The 18,952-nt window shown below is 44.5% G+C and overlaps 1 protein-coding gene across 3 annotated transcripts in view; it reads left to right on the plus strand.

Annotated features, from left to right (window-relative positions):
* The window catches only part of LOC135124538 (leucine-rich repeat, immunoglobulin-like domain and transmembrane domain-containing protein 2), a 243,474-nt gene that overhangs the window by 53,429 nt on the left and 171,093 nt on the right, over nucleotides 1-18,952 (plus strand). The gene's annotated exons all lie outside the window — the stretch shown is intronic.

Genomic DNA, 18,952 nt, shown 5'->3' on the forward strand with positions numbered 1-18,952 from the left:
TCGGGCTAACGGGATTAAGAGAACGTGGAAATCTCGGCGAAGAGTTGCAGCCTGGGGCTTTCAAGATTCTCGATTTCGAGTAATTGTGTTGACCGTCCGGAGGTGGCATGACGGAGACGCACGCTCTAATTATTAGGTGGAGTTGCTAATTAGATAACGGGTCCGTTTATTGCGGCACAAAGCGACACACCGCGTTTACGAATTCGAGGGGAGAAAAAGACAAATCCAGATTTATGCGGCAAGCCCCAAACTAAGAGAAGTACACCAGTTTTAATCGACCTAGTGGAGATTACAAGTCTCCTACAATTCCGCTCCCGGTGATTTACGGCCGACATTTCGCGAACTTCTCCGCACTACTAATACCGGCCAATGGAATATGCATGCTGTGGGTATTGCAGAAAGCATACAAATACTACCGGTTTTACATAAGTCGGCCGTCTATCAATGCGAGCGGTTCACCTAAATGCACCCATAATCAAGCTCCAAAAAAATTCGCTTCGATAGTTTTAAACCCAATCGCGTTTTTCGCCCTATCTTGTCTCGGCTTTCTCGTATCCCGGCGCATCCGCCAAAATTTCGCAATATCTCAGCCGCCGATTAGATCCCACTAATCGAATCCGTCTCACGAGAAACAGTTTGCATAATCACCGAACAGCGTCGCCTAACTACAAACGCTTAATAACGCAATATGGCGGCGTGACGTCACCGAATCCAGTAACGGATCCTGTTACGCTATTAGTTTAACACGAGCCACCTATTATTCATAGGGAGTCGGGAAATGAGAATCACTGCACGGTCGAGTCCGACCCTGACCACAACACACGACTTCGCTCAGCGGACTGCTTACATGATAAATGAATTTAATACGAGAATTCGCCCCGCTATTGCAATTTCGTATGCTAAAATCGAATACATTATACATGGCTTTTGCCTTTACAACTCCAAAGGTTTCTTTGACGGATCTCCCCTTTTCCGACGCCGAAGCGGCAGCTTTCCGCGGAGTGCATAATGGGCTGCGCTTTTTGATTATGGCGGATGCACGTCTAGCAGCAAACGCGAGGCTTTCCGCAGGTGGAGCTCTCGAAAAACCGAAAGCCGACTAACGAGAAAGTTTAACACAAATTTCAATGTTGTCTGCTCTATTAATATTTGAAAAGCCCGCTGCCGTGATGGTTCTTGTGAAGAGTGGGGGAAGGAGGCGTGGCCACCAAGCTCGGGTATAAAGCCGCGCTGTCTGGTTTTGATCGCAGTGTTTAAAGACGTTGTTTTAAAATAGGTCTACGGAATTGCCCGGTGTGGGCGTTTAAATTAAAAAAATCGATCCCCCTGCCGCAATATCGTTCCCGAGTCGGGTTTTCCCTTGGCCGGTGCGGTCTCCGGTCCGTTTAATCCCCGATCTCTAAAAATAAAGGCACTCTTAACGAACAGATCGAAAATTCGGAGCTTGTTCATTAGTAGCGCTTTTGTTTGTGCTTTTCGTCGGCAAGCCGACGTTCGATTCCGGAGTAGGCAGGCAATAATTTTCCACGTCGTTAAAATCCGGGTATTTTTTCGGGCATTTTATTAGATATCCAGGAAGAGCGACGTAAAAAGTACAAGAAAAACAATCAAGCGTCTCTTGTCTCGGCAAAGTAACAGCGCCACTCGCATGCTGATATGTTACCTACGTGACTTATAAAACGTCTATTAAATCACTCGGCATTAGGGGAAGATCAGAGGTTCTCTCATTGCGAATCTCTGCTCTACCCGCTATATTCACTTTCATCGAATAACTCGCAAAGAGGTTCCTTATTACGCCGTTCGCACGGATGGCTGGCACTATGAAAGTTCGAGGAGCGCCTTTAATTTTTTCACTTTCGCTTCCTCCGCGTGCTCACATTCGCACTTTTCTGATTAATAAGTTAATTTGTGCGTGAGGCACGCTCTTCGAGCGCCTCCTAATTACGGTCAGACTCTTTTCTTATCTGTGTAATAAGTCTTTCGAGGAAAGTTTGTCAAAGGCAAACGGGCAAGCGTGCTGGATCCTCCTCAAAGAGTGGAATTAATTAAATCTTTACGCCATATCTTCCGTCTGATCCCGGAGCAAATGTTACTGCGATCAAATGGACCCAGTTCGGAGAGTCCCCAGAAGACGAACTGGGCAACTTCATCACCACTCAAAGGAAATTAAGAGGCGCCGATTTCGGTCCCGGCACCGCCGTTTTTGTTGGCCGGTTTATCAACGACGGACGATCTTCACCGGCTCCTTACGGTTCCATCCGCTTTTTTACCGCGGTTAATGGAAGCGCAAGGATGCGCATTATTGCATGGACGTGACGCGATTATAGCGAGCAGGCGGCCTCGAGCGCTTACGTTGCATCCACTTTATTTTTAACTAGCACACATTATCGTGTGACGCCACCGGATTAAGCAAGCAGTTATCGCTTCTTTACCCCAACCTACCTATTCCCTCGCAAAAAACACGTTTGTCGTACGTCGACCGAACCGATGCGAGTGCATCTTGCGTCAGCGCTTACGTCACCCGGTAGCCTTCCACTCAATAATCTCGACCCTCTCGATGGGCGGCATTCGGGCAGGTGGCGACTAAACGACAATTCCTCCTCAAGAACAAACAGTTCACGTTCGCAATAATGGCGTCTGGTGCGTGTCGAGCGGGCCGACACCACCTTGACAGGCGACCCCTCGTCTCGAGCATTCTTCGAAATCCGAACATCTCGGCGAAACGCTCGCGGGCATTTTCGGGTATAAAGTTGGCGGTCGTTTAGCGGTTTATCGGGCGCATCTCATTTTCCGGCCGGATATGTCGGGTGTATTAGACCGATAAACACACCACGATCGACCTGAGGCACCCCTAAGCTGCCCAATCATCCATCTACCAGCGACGACGTATAGAACATGCGCTTATCGCCGCGCTTACGAGATCGCACCCCGACGCTCTAATAGAATATTCCTAATATGCTTATCGCATAAGCGTTACCCTTTTTATGGCATGCAGCGACGACAATGTCCTACGAACGCAAACGGCCCATCGCGGCCCCAGACGCCAAAACGCGCCTGGCGGTGGACGACCCCTTTGTCGCGAAAAGAGCGGTCGTGCTGCTGATGGTGCACGCGATATAGGGGAAACATTCTGTTACATTTGCGATTAGAATTGAGTAATGCAAAAACGCAGCCGTCTTTTTTCGTCAACGCCACATTAATGAACCTGCAAGTTTTGCACATTAATGAAATTATTAAAGTTTTACGTCAAATTTGATTATCTGCATCTCGTAAAGTTCGTTACCATTTCACCATCTCTATTACAAACTGAAAACTTTACGAGCGTCATTTTTTCCGAGATTAATTTTATTCTGAAAAAGTCGACAAATTACTCAACTTTTTTAAGTTGTGTCTCGTAGACTTCACGTTGTTTAAGTTGCGTAATGCAGAAATCTGTGGCAAAGAGGTGCGGGTTTTTGCAGACGAGGAATCGTAACGGGCAATTTTAGGTGCGGCATAACCGGGCTAAATGCGTCGTTCGCCAGAAGTGAAATGTGGAGATCTAAAACTGCAATATTTCGTTGATGGCGCAGTCGTATAGTTTTAGCGCGAAACTTCCCATGTTATTTAGATATTTAAGCGTTCTCGTTTTTGCGGCCCGACGTGTCTGAAATATTAAAATGAGATTTTTCCCATCGAATTCAAATATTTTATTTTTTCCTGGATCAGGAGGAAAAACAAAACAAAACTTTCCGACACCAGCTGGCGCGGAGTGTTCAAGTTTTTCGGGAGGTTCGGCCCCATGCTCGATTCGTTAATCAAATGGAAATATTGATGTCCTTCATAAAACGTGCACGGAGCCCCGTTCGGTGGTTACATTCCCCACGTAAAAACCATCTGCGCAATTAAGACGCACTATGCAAAGTCGATCCGTGCTAGTTCCGTCCGGAACGCAAACTTTCGCAGGACGCGAATTATTCTTCTGGAGGGCGAGCCGAATATGAATAATTTATTCATTGCTTCCACGTATTCCGTCTAATGGGCCGGGGGTATTGATTTATGGCAGCGGAGACCCTTTGTGGTGAAATTGGATGCTTCGAGGTGCATGTCATTGCTGGAAGACAGTCGTCCGAGGGAAACTCTGGGATGTTCTATCGAAGGCAAGTTATTAATTGCTTACGTTGTGATTGAATGACCACAGGATCCTCCGTCAAGCTAGAGAGGGCCCCATCGATTTCGGCTTGTTAGACGGTCTTTAACAGACGGTTTTAATGGCCGTAATTTGAATTGCGACTGAGACACTAACGAAACCCATCACTTCAAGAGCTTTTAAACTTCGACGAGTGTCACTAATGCAGTCTTAATTCATAATCAATAGCAGAGGAAATGCGCCGGCTCCATTATGAGGTCTCATCTAAAGGCGCTTTAATGAAATCAAAAACGGGGTCAACAAAAAATTCTCCCAGGTCCAGAAATACTCCAGTGACGTAAATTGTAGCTTATGCAGATTTCGCAATAATTACAACCAGCGTGATAGAGGAAGTCACACATTTTTGGTCTTCCTTTTCAAAAAAACCGCTTCTCACGTCGGTAGCGAAAAACAATCACGCTTTTTTACTGCGACCGCAGCAAGTGTTGGATCCGTCAAGCGCCGGCCCACTTGGCCTCCTTGGCCGACACTTTTCCCGATAAAATGTATTAGCGGGTCCAGAAGCTATCAATCCTGAGACATTGATAACATCATCCATCATACTCGCTAACAAACGTCGTCGCCAATATAAATCCCTTCTCGTTGAAAATATCAAACCTTAGCTTTGACAGAATCTTTCGTGATACTAATACTCGGCGGGATATTGTTTTTTTTTACTTCAGACAGATGAAGTCGGAACATAGAAATGCCATTCGCCTGCGACCCAGACGATGTACTCTCGATTTATTCCCGCCTCCAAATCGACGTTGCACCACTCTTTTAACCATCCATTACAGCGCCTCGGGAGTAAAAGACTCGCAGATAGAGATCGGATCGGTTAATTTGGTTTTTTTGTCGTTTTACGCGATAAGAGCGTTCGCCTGCAGAGTGTGCTTGCTTTGGTACCGGGATTATAAGAGACGCAGTGTTGCTTTCGAGGTATTAAAGCCAGCGCAGTTTCAAAGGGAGCGGCTGCAACTGCCGTCTGTGCGCGGGATAAAAGAACAGATAGATTTTAATAGACTTAAGAATTATACTTTTTTGAAATTTTGTTCTAGTCCTACCCCTATAGCCGAGTCTGCACGAAGACGGTTTGGGGAAATCCATAGCCCACCCTCTCCATACTCACATAAATACCCGAACGCAGCAATTAAGAGCAAGGGTTTAATTAGAGTGCACACTCCCTAATTTATGAAGACGCACGGCCGTAAAAAGCATTCCTTGTAAATAAATGAAGTCGCCATACCTGGATAAAGCTTCAATTAAGCTAGCCAAATCCTCGCCACCTGGCGTTAATAACTCGGCAGAGCAGTGAAGATTAGCCTAAATGGAGATTCGTCCCGCAAGATCTAATTAAAGACCGATTCGCTGCGATTTCCAGCTCCTCAAGTCAATTACGGGGCCATCGGTTCGAGGGGAGACGCATTTTCTCCGCTCCGAACTTAATCTGGCCGAAATCCGCGCTAAATAATTCAGGCGGCGTGTGCAACCGGGATGCAGCTTGCAGCGTGCGACATCTATTATTTAAGAGCAGATAATAAAAAATTCACCGCGACGTAAGCCCCTCTTAATTGGATACCAGCACACAGATGGTCGCGCGGTCGGGCTGATGGAGCAATTTCGACTCGACAAGGTGGATGAATTTTTAAATGGACTCGTTCGAACTTACTATAATGATTACCATAATAATTAAAAGTTTGGAGGGAACGAAGTTCCGAGGAAACTTCGGTACCCGGGTAAAACAATCGCGAATTAGAAATTTACGCTTTCGTACACTTTTTGTTCGCAACTCGGTTGCCACGCAATCGCGTTATGATTCGAAAAGGTGGTTTTTAATGATTGCGTATTTTTGCTCGAATACGGACTGGGTCGTTTGTTTTTTCGGGATAATTTTTTAATTGAAGAAGTTGACAAAGAGAAGAACGGTGATGGATGAATCCCGGATTTCTGTTCAATTATTCGGGAAGCGAGCAAAGTGTTCGAAGAGTCAATAACTGTCACTGTTGTGGATTAAACTGTCGTCGACCAGAAGCGCTAATCCCCACGATGGACGGTCGGTGTTGCTGTTTAGCTATCACGGAAAGACTGCCCCTATTAATTTATAATCGTGCCGTGATTACTGTTATAAATAATTTATTGTTATGCAACGCTGCACATTTACGGGCGCTTTTTATTGTTATTAGTAAACTTTTTACTGCGTTGCTAACATTATAAATATAACTAAATTGATATGCATAAACACAGGTGTCCGATGTAACTTCCACCAGAGTTCCGTCATCACCGAATTGTGTTCCAAGACTGTATATTTTGCGCTTTCGTTATTTGGAGATTACCGGAGCTGCAGTCTCCGAAATTCCCCACTCGAGATTTTAATTTTGCGCCGTTCGTCCGCGATTCTCGTTACGAAGGGATCGACTTTTTAAGTGTTTATTTTCGGAAGCGATACGATTGAAAGCCATATAGTGGATTAAAGTTTGGATAAAAGGGTGCTCGGCGCGAGTGGTCCGCGAAGATTAGTTATTGAATGAAACATTCGTTCCGAAAGGACGGACGTAGGTATCGCAAGGGCCAGAAGGCCCGGGTGCGATAGAACAGGAGCAATTACGAGTTTTGTGTATTGTGCTCCAAATAAAGCATCTGCGGTTCGAGTTTTCCGAAATTCGGCGAACGTTATTATCGTGCAATTACGTTGGCAGGTTTAAAGTATTGTTATGAATGCAAATTGAAGTAGCTTGTGGTCATAAATCCGCTCGGTACATTTAATTCAATGAAATTGCGACCCTTTATTGGAATTGCGTCGAAATCCACGTTCTTTCGCACTTATCGAAAATAATACGCAATTTGCGATGAGGCTCACGCGTACGGGGCATGATAAAGGGTTTCGGCGCACTTTTGATCGATAATAAACACATTATTTTCATGCAAATTTTAATTTACTTTGCGATGAAATCGGAGGTTACGTGCTTCCAGATAATCTAAGGGGATTCCAACTTAGGCTGATGAGTTCATAATGGATTTCATTTAGCTGAAAACGCAATTATTTTCGTTGGTGACTGTCGAAATGGTCTTTACGTGCGTCCGGCGGCTCCAAACAACCCGCGTCCATAAATTACCACAAGACACTCACACCATGTCGAAACCCCAAACTCGTTCACAAAATTTGCTAGCGCACGCTCGCCCAAACTCCCCTAATTACCCACCCATGGGATCAGCGTTTACGGAGTCGGGGGGCACGTGAGGCGCTTATGACGGCTCAGGGATGATGCGTTTTCGGGGGCGGCCGCCCCCGAAGAGGACGCACGCGATCGCGGAACCCTATAATGGTTCCCATTATGAGAGCTGCTTCTGCTTTTGATTAAGTCGAGAGGCTGCCACCGGCATTTATCTCACTAAAAGCCAATATTTTTTCCTGCAACTTTAATTTGGAGCAGGCGGCGGCCAGTCCAATTGGTTTTAAAACGTCCGGGAGGTCTGGTGTTCGTCGGGGGGAAAGTTTCCAGGTGGCGGGGGCGGCGAGATGGCGGAATTTTTGGCCGGGGGAATAAAGACGACTGTCAAGATGATCGACTTACGTAAACTGTGCATGCTTCCACCTGAAAGCTTGGGTTGTCGTTGCAGCCAAGTGAAAATTTGATTTTCACCAGACAGGTGTGCGGGAGCAACGGTAATCAAAAACCAATATTTACTTTATCCGGGATCGTGTTACTTTGACTTCGGGATTACAGGTTTCGCTTTCTGATGCCTGATGTTGGTCGGTAATTAATTCATGGGTAATTAGTGTTGATTACTTTAAATTATGCTTAATTACTAATTGAGTTATATATCGTATCATGTTTTCCTCACTCTTATGAAGTCAGTTACTCACGTTAACTAGACTAATTATAACTAGAGTTCGGGTTCTATGCAAAATACATACTGTATGAATATTTAGCATATTTTGCATATTTTCAACACTGGTGTTAAAACGTTTTGTTTGTAACTAACAACAAACTTTGAATTTGTAAATTTGTTCATATTTACGTCGATGTTGTTCATTTCGTTTGTCAAAAATGAGTGTTAAAAAAAATAGTGTGTGAAATTCATGTTAAAATGAAGTCACTTCAAACATCCACACTCACAAAATAAAATCTCACTTAACATTTATTTCATAAATAACTATTTTTGCACCAAATCGTAATGAGTGCATATTTTGTAAAAATGTTTGCACGTTTGAACCTTTTTGAGTCCATACGTATGCATACTTCAGAATAATGTTGTGCATATTGTTATCAAATAAACCCATACGCCACCCCGGTACGACGCCTATGGGTTTTCTAGTACTCATCGTCGGTGACGGCGGTTGAGCAGCGTTCGCTAGAGAAAACCCTAGAAGCGAAAGTTGCGAAAGACCTCGATCACGGAACCTCTAGAAGGAAGTAAGGGGATAAATAGAGGTCACCTTCGGGAACGCCGATGTCAAGTTCTGTCGGAATTATTTTGTTCATAGTCGCTGTGTAATTAATCGTGTAAATTTGAGTTACTAGGAAATAAAATGTTTTGTTTAATCCAAACCGATCATCGTTTGCCTATTGATTCTTGGAACATGAACATAATTTTTTGTTTTCTGCAGTTCCCCGAGAATCACATTTTTTTGAATTATGCGGCACCTTAAGTGTATTTTGTGACGAAATAGTCGCAACTTTTTCAAATGTCATGGAAATTTTATTGCCGTCGGAAGTTATTTGTTGCCCAATTCCTTCTACCTCTTCCTGGAAGAAAAAATAGAATGAACTGGAAAAGCGCTGTTATTCAATATTTTCTCTGCATTATAGTCCATTTAAATCAGTCTGAGGGAGTTTTCGCAGAGCGTTCATGTTGTTTTATCGCACTAGTGTTTATTTTAAATAGCGCAGACTTGAAACTCGAACCCACTCATATTTACAATAATAATCGTCGAACGTTGTTCCTTGGTTTTTTTTCGTATTTTGCGAAAACTTCAACTAATTTAAACGCGCCCCAAGGCAGTTTCCCGTAAGAGCGCTTTTAATTGAATAAAATTTAAGAATTCACCCATATTTTATTTAGCTAGACTTTTCCCAAAGTAACAGTTGATTATACAATTCGCAAACTCATTAAAACAATTTAGAGTGGGGCAGGCGTCACTTATACACAGCCGACAGTAAAAAATTCACTGGAGATTAAAAAAATCAACACAATATAATGTCAAAGGAAATATGAGACTTGAAAGCAATAAATTCCAGGAGTAATTTTGTTTGATCTTTTCCAAACGAATTTATGAAACTCGAGGAAAAGAAAATTTAAAAGAAGCAAGTTTCAGCACGCACAAAAGAGATGTAACTTTTTAATGAAGTGAAGATTAAATTTTCAAATTTCATGTCCGTAAAACGTTTAAGCCAAGACTTTCACTACGACCGAGACGATCTCATTGTCGGCTTTAACTGGACGGGAATGGTCCTCCGGTGATTTTTATCTCTCATTACGGGGGTTATTCAGGAGAGTCAGAGGTTGTTTCGTTTTCTTGCTGGCTGAATTTTACGTTATCGGAATTAAAAGGAGACAGATGCACCATTGTATCGTCTTCAGTCTCTGAACTCAAATGCGTCGTTACGCTGAAAGTTTAGACACAGTGTTGACGCTTTTCAGCAGCTACGCTGTCATCTTGTCGCACAAAACGAACGTGCTTGTAAATAGTAGGAGGTCCTGCGGGGACAATAACGCGTTCTCGCGCCCCTCGTATTAAGCAATAACCTCAGCCTCCGCCTCGCTATCTTTGTTTCTAATAAAAATCGCGATAAGTTTTACGGCGCTTCCGCGGCTGAATTCTTCATTAAATCGCACATGTTAATGGCGCCATTACGGCGTTGTATGTGCGAAGTTCGCGGGGTTAAGGCATGTCGGACATGTTCGAGCCGGCAAGAACACAAAAGATAAAATTTAATTCCGAGCCGTGGCAGTTTGTCGTGGCTGCATCCACCGTTTCAAATGTGTTAGATTACAAGTGGACGTTTAGATAAATGGCTGGAAGAAGCGGAGAGGTTAAAGTATCTTATAATTTTCTCTTCTTCCGTGTGAGCGAGTGACTCGTATCTGGATGAGAGCTCATTTTGCGGCCGACGTATCAAATCACTTCGAGGGCCGGCTCGACCGACGAGATTAGCCCTGCAAACTGCACACCACGACGCAATATCCCTTAAAAGCGGCATTAACGCCGGCAGGGGGCAAAACAACGAAATCCAGGAGAGATTTTTGCGAATCCTTTTCGGATCTGTTCGCGAGGAGCCAAGGCGACGTATCGCGTCACGGGAGAAATTGGCCGTTGAGTTGAACTATATTGTTTGCGTCGGGACAAAGGTCCTTTGTGACTGCTCCTGCCGGGAGTCACGCGAACGCTGCACGTCAATCCTGCTCCGTCAATGAGATTAGCTCTGCAAGCTGCACACTAGACCCAATATCCCTCAAAAGCGGCATTAATGCGCTCCGAGAGCTCGTTACCGGCGGGGGGCTGATGAGGAGCTCGAGACACCAACTTCTTGGAGGTGCATGGCAGATGATCGATATCTGGGGATATTTTTGCGGAGCTTGCTATCAATTTGCATCCGAGACGGCGGAGCATTCATTCCGACTAAGTATTGGAGGATGTTGCTATTGTCTGCATTTCAGAATTTAAATGATGATCGACAACAGACATTTGAGCGCCGAAATTGGTCTTGATTACCGTTCCCTGCAAAATCGACGCGCTAATGACGGCGTGCCTTCGGGAGTGCTCTGAACGTCGTTTTGAGGGGTTTTTTTGTGCGACGATTTTTCGAGGAGCACGTGTGGGAGTTTCAGCCGAATGGGGCAGGTGTGGGTGGATGGAGAGGTTTATCCGCGTTTTAAATCTGGGCTAATTAGGCCGATGATCACTTCTTCTCGAGAATTAATTACACGTCCGACCGACGTTCGTGTCAGGATGTTTGCTGTGGGGTTTTGCGCGTCCTCTCAAGACAGGAGAAGTTATTAGGAAGTTTGCGTGCTAATGGTGTATCGGGTGGACTATTGTCGGAACTGCAGGCCTAATTAGGTATCAGTTGGCTGCCCCGAGACACGCAAAATTAAATGCCTATCAAAGATAAAATGCGGTTTTAATCTTTTTTCGTGTTTGCCCGGCGCATCCGCCAATTTTCTTCTAATACGGTTTACACTCGTGGAAAATTATAAAAGAGGGGAGTGCTAAAAGAGCATTTAATTAAAAACAGTGGATGGAACGTTATGAACCTCCACGCCTATCTCGAGGTACGTATCTACGATCTCCTTAATTGAAAACTGAATCAGGTTTAAATGAAAGAAATACCGGCAGTCTTATTAACTATTCATCATAAATACTCATTAACTCGAGCCGGGGAGTCTTCTTAATGCAACAAGTACGCGATGCCGGCTCTGAGATATCGGCCAAGATGGTGCCAAGTGTATAATGGTTTCGACGTAATGCAATATTCAAGATGGGGATTAAAGCAAGGAAGCAAGAGTTTTTTAATGGCTCCAGTTTATACCCACTCGGAAGGTGGATCAACATTAAATTTAATGAGTTTGCCTAGTAGACATGTAACGATACGATCTACTTCGCTTCTTTTTCCGACGAAAGTAATTACATGAGTTTCGAATGTGACATTTAATTCTACAAGACCGGTACGTTCAATATCTATCGATCACCGGCTTACCACCGCCTGAGGATATTTCAGGATTAAAGTCCGGCCGAACCCCACTCTGCAACTAAGGACGTGGGAGGCTGGTGTTTTAATTTGCCCAGAATTATGACGCGGGGGTGTGGGGCTTGGCAACCCGAGTGTTGTGCAAATTGACTTTGCCGGCACATAAAAAACGTTACATGATCTAAGTTTCAAACAGCAACTCGTGTTACAAGCGCAGCAAAATCAGACCCGTTTTTATGTCGTTTCCGATTTCAGATGGAAAAAAATTGCTTGTGTTAGTCGTAGAAAAGGAATTTGGCGCAGTCCAACCTGGAATTTTTCACAACTTCTTTCATCTTCGTCGTTCGTGGGAGGCCGCAAATTGAAATCGCCCATAAATAAACAACTAAAAATAAAATCCTCGATCGGGCTTAAAAATGGGAGGCTCGCCCACTCGAGACATATCCGGTTTAATTAGTCCATGTTTTGTTTAATTAAATAGCTTCCATGGGACACTGACCACACATGTGTACCTAAAGCCGGCGCAAAATTAATTAATTTTTTGCTCGAAGGAGGGCGCGAATAAATAAAAATTCCTGTCGAGGCAAATCTCGTAATTCGGATTCTTCAGTTGTAAATTGAATTGTACGCGGAACTTTCCGTCTCCGGTACGCCCCTAATGGAATTATTGTATTAAGTGAATTTGATTTTTAATGGAAGCACTCCGATGTGCGTGATGGGTTCGTTTTGTTTCGTCGCATGACGTGTACATGAAATAATTAATCTTGTCCTCAGCACCCGGTTTTCATTTTGTATAACCATAATTTTGTGTCCATTGTTGTGACATGTTCGATAATGGCGGTCCGGCCGGAGTAATTATGCCAAGTTGTCGTTTCCCCTCGCATCGATACGAATCGTGGAAATATGAAAGACGACGAAATTCATAAAAGGAATTCTTTGTGCGATCTTATCTGCGGCGTTTTCGCGGTTAATATCGATTCGCGCCTCCTTGAATAGATATTAAAGGCTATGTGTTCGCAGGAACTAAGAGACCGCTTGCACTAACCGGAATTCGCGACCCGCGGTCGCCAAAATCGTTGAATTTGGGTAGAGAAAAATAGCCCGGCGCCTCCACCATTTTTACATAAAAATAGAAATTGCGCAAATTAGTTTGGGGGGAGGTCATGCTTATCAGAAATTTTCTCAGGATCACGAATCTGTATTTATTTTTGATGTGTCACTGCAAATAAGAGAGAAAAATGCGTTTTTCTAATATGTGTGATTTTCTTACGAAGTCTTGTTTTAAAATTTGTTCTTGTCACAACTCCTTCCCCCTTTTGAAAAATCTTGTTTCCACAATTCCTGCTTTGTTGGAGCTGCTTTAGAACCGATAAAACACAAGTCTGCATTGTACAATAAAGCCGATTTATCAAGATATGGCAAGATGTTCCTACAATCGTTTTGACTTTTAAGTAACTGTTGGTTTTATCTAACCCTGGCTCGGAATCATTCGAAACCCCAGCTCTGGCCCAGTTCTAGTGCTCTCTCGGAACAATGAACGACGGACGTGCGGCGAGAAAAATATATCTCCGGATTGAATCACGCTGAAGCAATTGTTATCCTCACACCTCGCGGCTGTTTACTGCGGGTAGTAACAAACCGATGGCGGCCACCAGCCGCCCCCGCTATATTAAAATCGCACCGCCACGAGTACCGCCGTAAACCCATTCGGAGCGGAATTAGGGAAGTCTCATTCAGGTCTTCGGAAAAGTCAATATTAATTAAACTTTTCTACAGCCACTCAAACTTTCTTGCATCTCTTCTTACACAAGTATTATTTTTCGCTCAGCTGTGAAGGGGTTTACCGATGGGTGAGTCATTCGCTGGATGCGTCATTCCGGCACAATTGTGCGTTGATTAAAGTGGTGGTGATCCAAGGTACAGGAGGAGTATTATGTACAAATTGCGCAAAATATTTAGGAGGTTATGTTGCTAGTTGGTAATTTCCCAGCACCCTGTATATAGGTTTCAGGGTGATGTCGTAAATCAAGTGACAACAAGGAGCTATCGTGACCCGAGCAGGACATAAGAGGAGTATTTTGGCTCTCTGGCCGGCTTCTGCATTCCCTCTGCTGTCTCTTTGACGGATGCACTTCTTCCTCGCGCCATCCATCTTGCGTGACACATATGAACACCTCCCCAGATATGAAGGGAATTTGCAATAAAGATTCCGTCCATAACCCGAACAATGCGTTTGTCAGATCTACACCTGTTCAAGCGACAACAGTCATTTGTCTTCGGGCCTCGCTTTGATCATTTAAACACGATAGTTATGTTTGGTCATGTCGTCGGAGTCCTCGGAGACCCTCCGGCCTGATTACCGCCGCGCCTATGACGTCACCTAATCACCGCCGCGCGGCGTTACATCTACGTCCCGTCGCCGCCCCCGGCGACTACCATCTGGACACGGCACCGAGGACCTCCTCGATGTCGTCATGTCCTCACGCTCCAAATCGAATTATCGCGACCGGGCGCGCCTGTATCGCTCTAATTTCTTGTGGGGATTGAGTTAATTGGGAAAGTTTCGTATCAATTTTAATTCGGCCGCCTTCTGCGGCGCGTGTGTGCGTGCGCTCGCTGGGAGTTCATATTTGCATTGTTGAAAAGTTGGGGTCGAAAGAAGGAAAAATTCAGAGAACACTCTCGAACGGTGCTCGAGCTTAACTTCAAAGCTGTTGGTAAATGTTGCTAGTTGACTTACTTGTTGAGTTTGCCGAAGAGTGGACGCCGACAAAAACATTGAAATTCGGAGGGCGTTCTGGAGAGGAACGCGCTATTTTCGTACTCGAGAAGCGGCGAAAGTTGAGAAAACTTGCGTCACGCGGTCGCAGGCTCACCGGATCATTTTCGTTTCGCCGGAATTAAACAGCAGACGATTCGTCGCGAAGGGGAACTTCAGGCAGGAGTTTACGCGATTGGGCGGGATACGGCCGGTTCGGCTTTAAGCGAGGTGCGCATAAATAGGCCCCCGATGCTCGCGGTTTCGGGCGGAAGTTTTATTCGCCAAACTCCAAAGAATCAAGAAATTTTATCCGGGGAATATAGGTGTACGAATGGAACCGCCTTCAGTTCAACGGGCACTTTTTCCGGTAACCCATTGTCTTCTTTAAACTGACCTTTTCAAACAACGGAAACAAAATTAAACTAGATTTTTCAGTTCAAAAAAGTAATTTTTCTTGGTTCATATATATTGTTATTTTGTTCAAAATTTTTTCAAATTTCTTAGCCCGGCGCCTCCACCATTTCCTAACAGAAATCATTACCAGTGGGTGCAGACATTTAAAGGAATCAGAGCGTCTCCGGAAACGGTGGCCCTTCCATGAATCTTGGCGGTCTCTCGCCGGAGCGCCAATCTCCCGCCCCCAAAATTGAAATTTCTCCCGTGGAATTTTTTGTCGGCGTGGGCCTCAAAGTTCACGAGTTCCAGGTGGAAGCAAGCACGTTCGGCGTCTCCCGAGGACGCTACTTTATGGGGGCGACCGTGCAGGTGCGCTCCGTCGGCGTTCGATGGGGTTCGATGCGAGACACCCGGGGGGTTCCTCCGGAAGTGATTGCCTCCCCGCCAGAGACCGTGCTCCAATAAAACGCCCTCTAATGCGGGCTCGCCGCTGCGGCTCCTCGTGGTTTTAATTGTGGATTGATCAGAGGTCGCTCTCGAGTTTATCAATAAACCATCGAAACTTTTTTCATTTTGTCGGCGGCTTTTATGCCCAAAACAAATATTGTTTTTTCGTTCATATTCGGGGAAGTTAAATGGCGATATTTCATATTTATTGCGGTGATGAGCAGGGTTGTATTTTTATTCGGGGCGTTCGGTGCCGGGCTAGTATTAATCTTTCATAAGGAGGGAGGCGGAGGGAATCGTACGGACGATTTAGGCCGGATCGGGGCTTTGTCTGAAAGGTTTTTTGCGCGATGTTGTAAAAGGGCTTGCCCGGCTAAGAAGTGTTGATGTAATTTATTAAAATATTAAAGATACGCTTTGAGAGCCGTTTTTAACGGAAATATCTTGAGGGCATCTGCCAGTAAAAGCCGCCGAGAGATAAGAGCTTTAAAAATCCTTCGCTGCCTTATCATTTGATTTGTGCACTCCTCGACGACGCTCTCCAACTACTCGACCCCCGAAATCGCTCTAGCAGTCAAATAAAAGCCAGCGAAATTGACTCTTTCCCGTCCGAAGCAACAATCTGGTTTACTACGTGCGATTAGTACTGGAAAAGTGCCCGTTGAATTGAAAAATGCGTTCCTTGCGGGTCCAGGTATGAATGCAGATTCTGCGGGCGGTCCGCCCCTGCCTCCATTACCCTAATTCGCCCCTTTACTGCCGGTCGATCCCCGAAGAATGAAGTATCGCGAAATAAATGCCCCACATTTGCGGCTCTGTGGCGTACATTTTTAAAAATCAAATAACCGTGCCGTATAAAAAATCGCTCAGTTTTATGCTCCATCGGCGCTTGCCCCATTTCGGCCGCTTTTGGCGCCCTAAAAAATGTGAACTATCGAAGGAAAAACAGGCGGAATTCTCACGTCGCGCGAAATTAATGAAGCACAAGGAAGTTTTAGCGGCGCGTCGCATTAAAAAACTCCACTTGTTCGACCGTAGAATATGTTAATTTATGCAGACACGGTTACACGAAATAGGCGGGAGGAGTTCGCTCCCATCTCTTATACTTAGTGTAATCTCGTTTCTTCAGGAGCCCAAAAGAGGAGCACGTGTTTCCATTTCGCTCGTTTCGGCGTAATCCTGATTACACAGACGCATTTTCGAGCAAAGTGCTGTCTATGCTTAAATTAATTATGATCAATGAGCCGCTTCATGTCTGTGTGTGCTTAACGCGGATCTGTGTCTTTGTTTGCGGGCCGAGGCCTAAACAAACGCGTCTTTTGGCCATTGCCCTAATGGTGCGATTAGATTATTGTTATGAAGGCGTAGATCTCAATTTGGGATGGCCGCGTCGGGGCGGAGGCGCCGGGAGAGCAAAAAGCGCCAAAATTTCCGCCGCCCGTAAACAGCGTTTTTTACGATCTATAACGCGGTTTTAGTTTCCAAACGCGTAATAACTTTTTGACTGAATTAAGCGAAAATAAACAGTCTGACAAAAACAGCTTTTTTCCCCATATCATCGCCTATATTTGCCGTAATGTTTCCCAAACTCCCATTCAGAACGATACTTTGTTTATAATTAATCGGCGCTGTTTGTACAGGATCCTGCATATTCGGTTAAATATTATTGGCAAAATTTACCTCGTTGTTCGTAATTAAACATAAAACTGCAGTTTACTGGCGCTGATTAAATTCAAAACTAAATTTCGGTCTGACCCGCATCGGCTTTTTTACGTAGGCCGTATTGAATTTTCGCCCCGTTAGGTAATGGATGGCGGCGCTCTCTTATAGATGCTTTCCAGATTTATGGAAAATTGACTATAACATAAAGGGTGTTAAGGAAAAAGTGATACGAGACTTTTTGTACGAAAGTTAACTTTCTTCTACATAATTCTCGTTTGTAGGCTTTTTTCGCGAATAAATTTCATCCGAGGTGCTGTTTTACCACATCGTCTTTGAAGCGTGAGGGATGACTATCATTCTTTGCTCCTTAAAATTCTCAATGGTCGGGTTCTTATTCACCCCATTGCCTTAATAGAATGAACTCTTCGTCGTGTTATCTTTTCCGCTTTTGCAGGGGTTATTTATTTGTTAATGGCGGGCGTAACCTGTGCTTAAAGCAGGCTTGCTCGTTCGTTTTCCAGATTTAGTTATTTCTGCGGAAAATAGAAGCGGGGTCGTCGCCAAGGTCGACCGAAATTGGCGGATGAGTCGGGACGCAAACATTCGGAACGACGTTTTCTTACATAATTATGAATATTTTACGTTTCTTTTATAAAGTTTTTGCCTGTCCAAGCGAAAATATTTCTTACGTTTTTGGAATAAACATTTTAAAATTGTCCCGGCGCCTCCACCATTTTTCTCCAAAAAATTATGCTAAGAAATCAATTGAAATTTTTCTCGTACAAATTCTTGGTCGTTCGTTTTCCAGATTTAGTTTCTGCGGCAAATAGAAGCGTGGTCGTCGCCAAGGTCGGCCGAAATTGGTGGATGCGCCGGGTTGTAAACTGTCGGAGCGACGTTCTCCCATATATTAATTAAGAATATCTTTGCATCGGCTTTATGAAATTTTTGTTTGTGTAAGCGAGTGCATTAGCGTCGCTCCGCCCGAAAATTCGACCCATCGATCGCTTCCCTTTGATAAATTTTTGATCGGCAGCATAAAATTTACTTTTAAAACGTCCACAAATCAAGCAAAACGATGAGCGATGACGAATAAGCCGTCCCGTTCGCCGTCTCAGAATTACTTATTCAGAAACTCTTCGACGAAAGAAAGCCCGGCTCCTGCCCCTATTAGAATTTTAAAGAGTCGAGATGTATGCACGCCATCTCCTAAACGTTAAACGGCGACTCGTGTGTTTTTTTACGTCTTCTGCGAAAAATTCCGCTGCGAAAGCTTTATCCCGGCTCATATGAAATAAATGACATGTAGTGAAAACCGCGTGCCATGTAAATATGTCGAGTGTATTAGTGCCGGTCCGAGAACCGCGAACACAAACCCTCCGACCGCAATCTAGTTTATATTCACAACGATCAAAAGCAATACGTTAGACGGGGCGTTCGGGGATTAACGGCGGAGACGCGACGTCGCTGGCCCTTCAGATAGATTTATTAAAAAAAAAGGTGTGGCGACGAGAGGCGGCTTCGTGTAGGGAATATATACTGCGAGCAAGAAAAAACTCAACACGTGGGCTTTTCTATTAGGTTTTTTAGGCCATTTGTCACCAAGATTGGTTTTAGAAGTGGAGTGCTTTTAAAAGCGACGCATCCGCAAAAAATATCTGGGGCTGATTTGCATAAATCGAAAACCATACCCTCGAAATCCCGGAAGGGAACTTCTTGCAGATATACAGGGCGATTTGGGTTCCAGACGGGGAGTGCTTCTGGGTTGCAATCGCAGTGTTCATACGTCATGCGCTACGCCGCCATAAACGTAAATTGATAATGACG

This window comes from Zophobas morio, unplaced genomic scaffold, assembly GCF_036711695.1.
Source record: "Zophobas morio isolate AGI-343-1 ecotype UQ-CSIRO unplaced genomic scaffold, CSIRO_AGI_Zmor_V1 ptg000002l, whole genome shotgun sequence".
Classification (NCBI taxonomy): Eukaryota; Metazoa; Arthropoda; class Insecta; order Coleoptera; family Tenebrionidae; genus Zophobas; species Zophobas morio.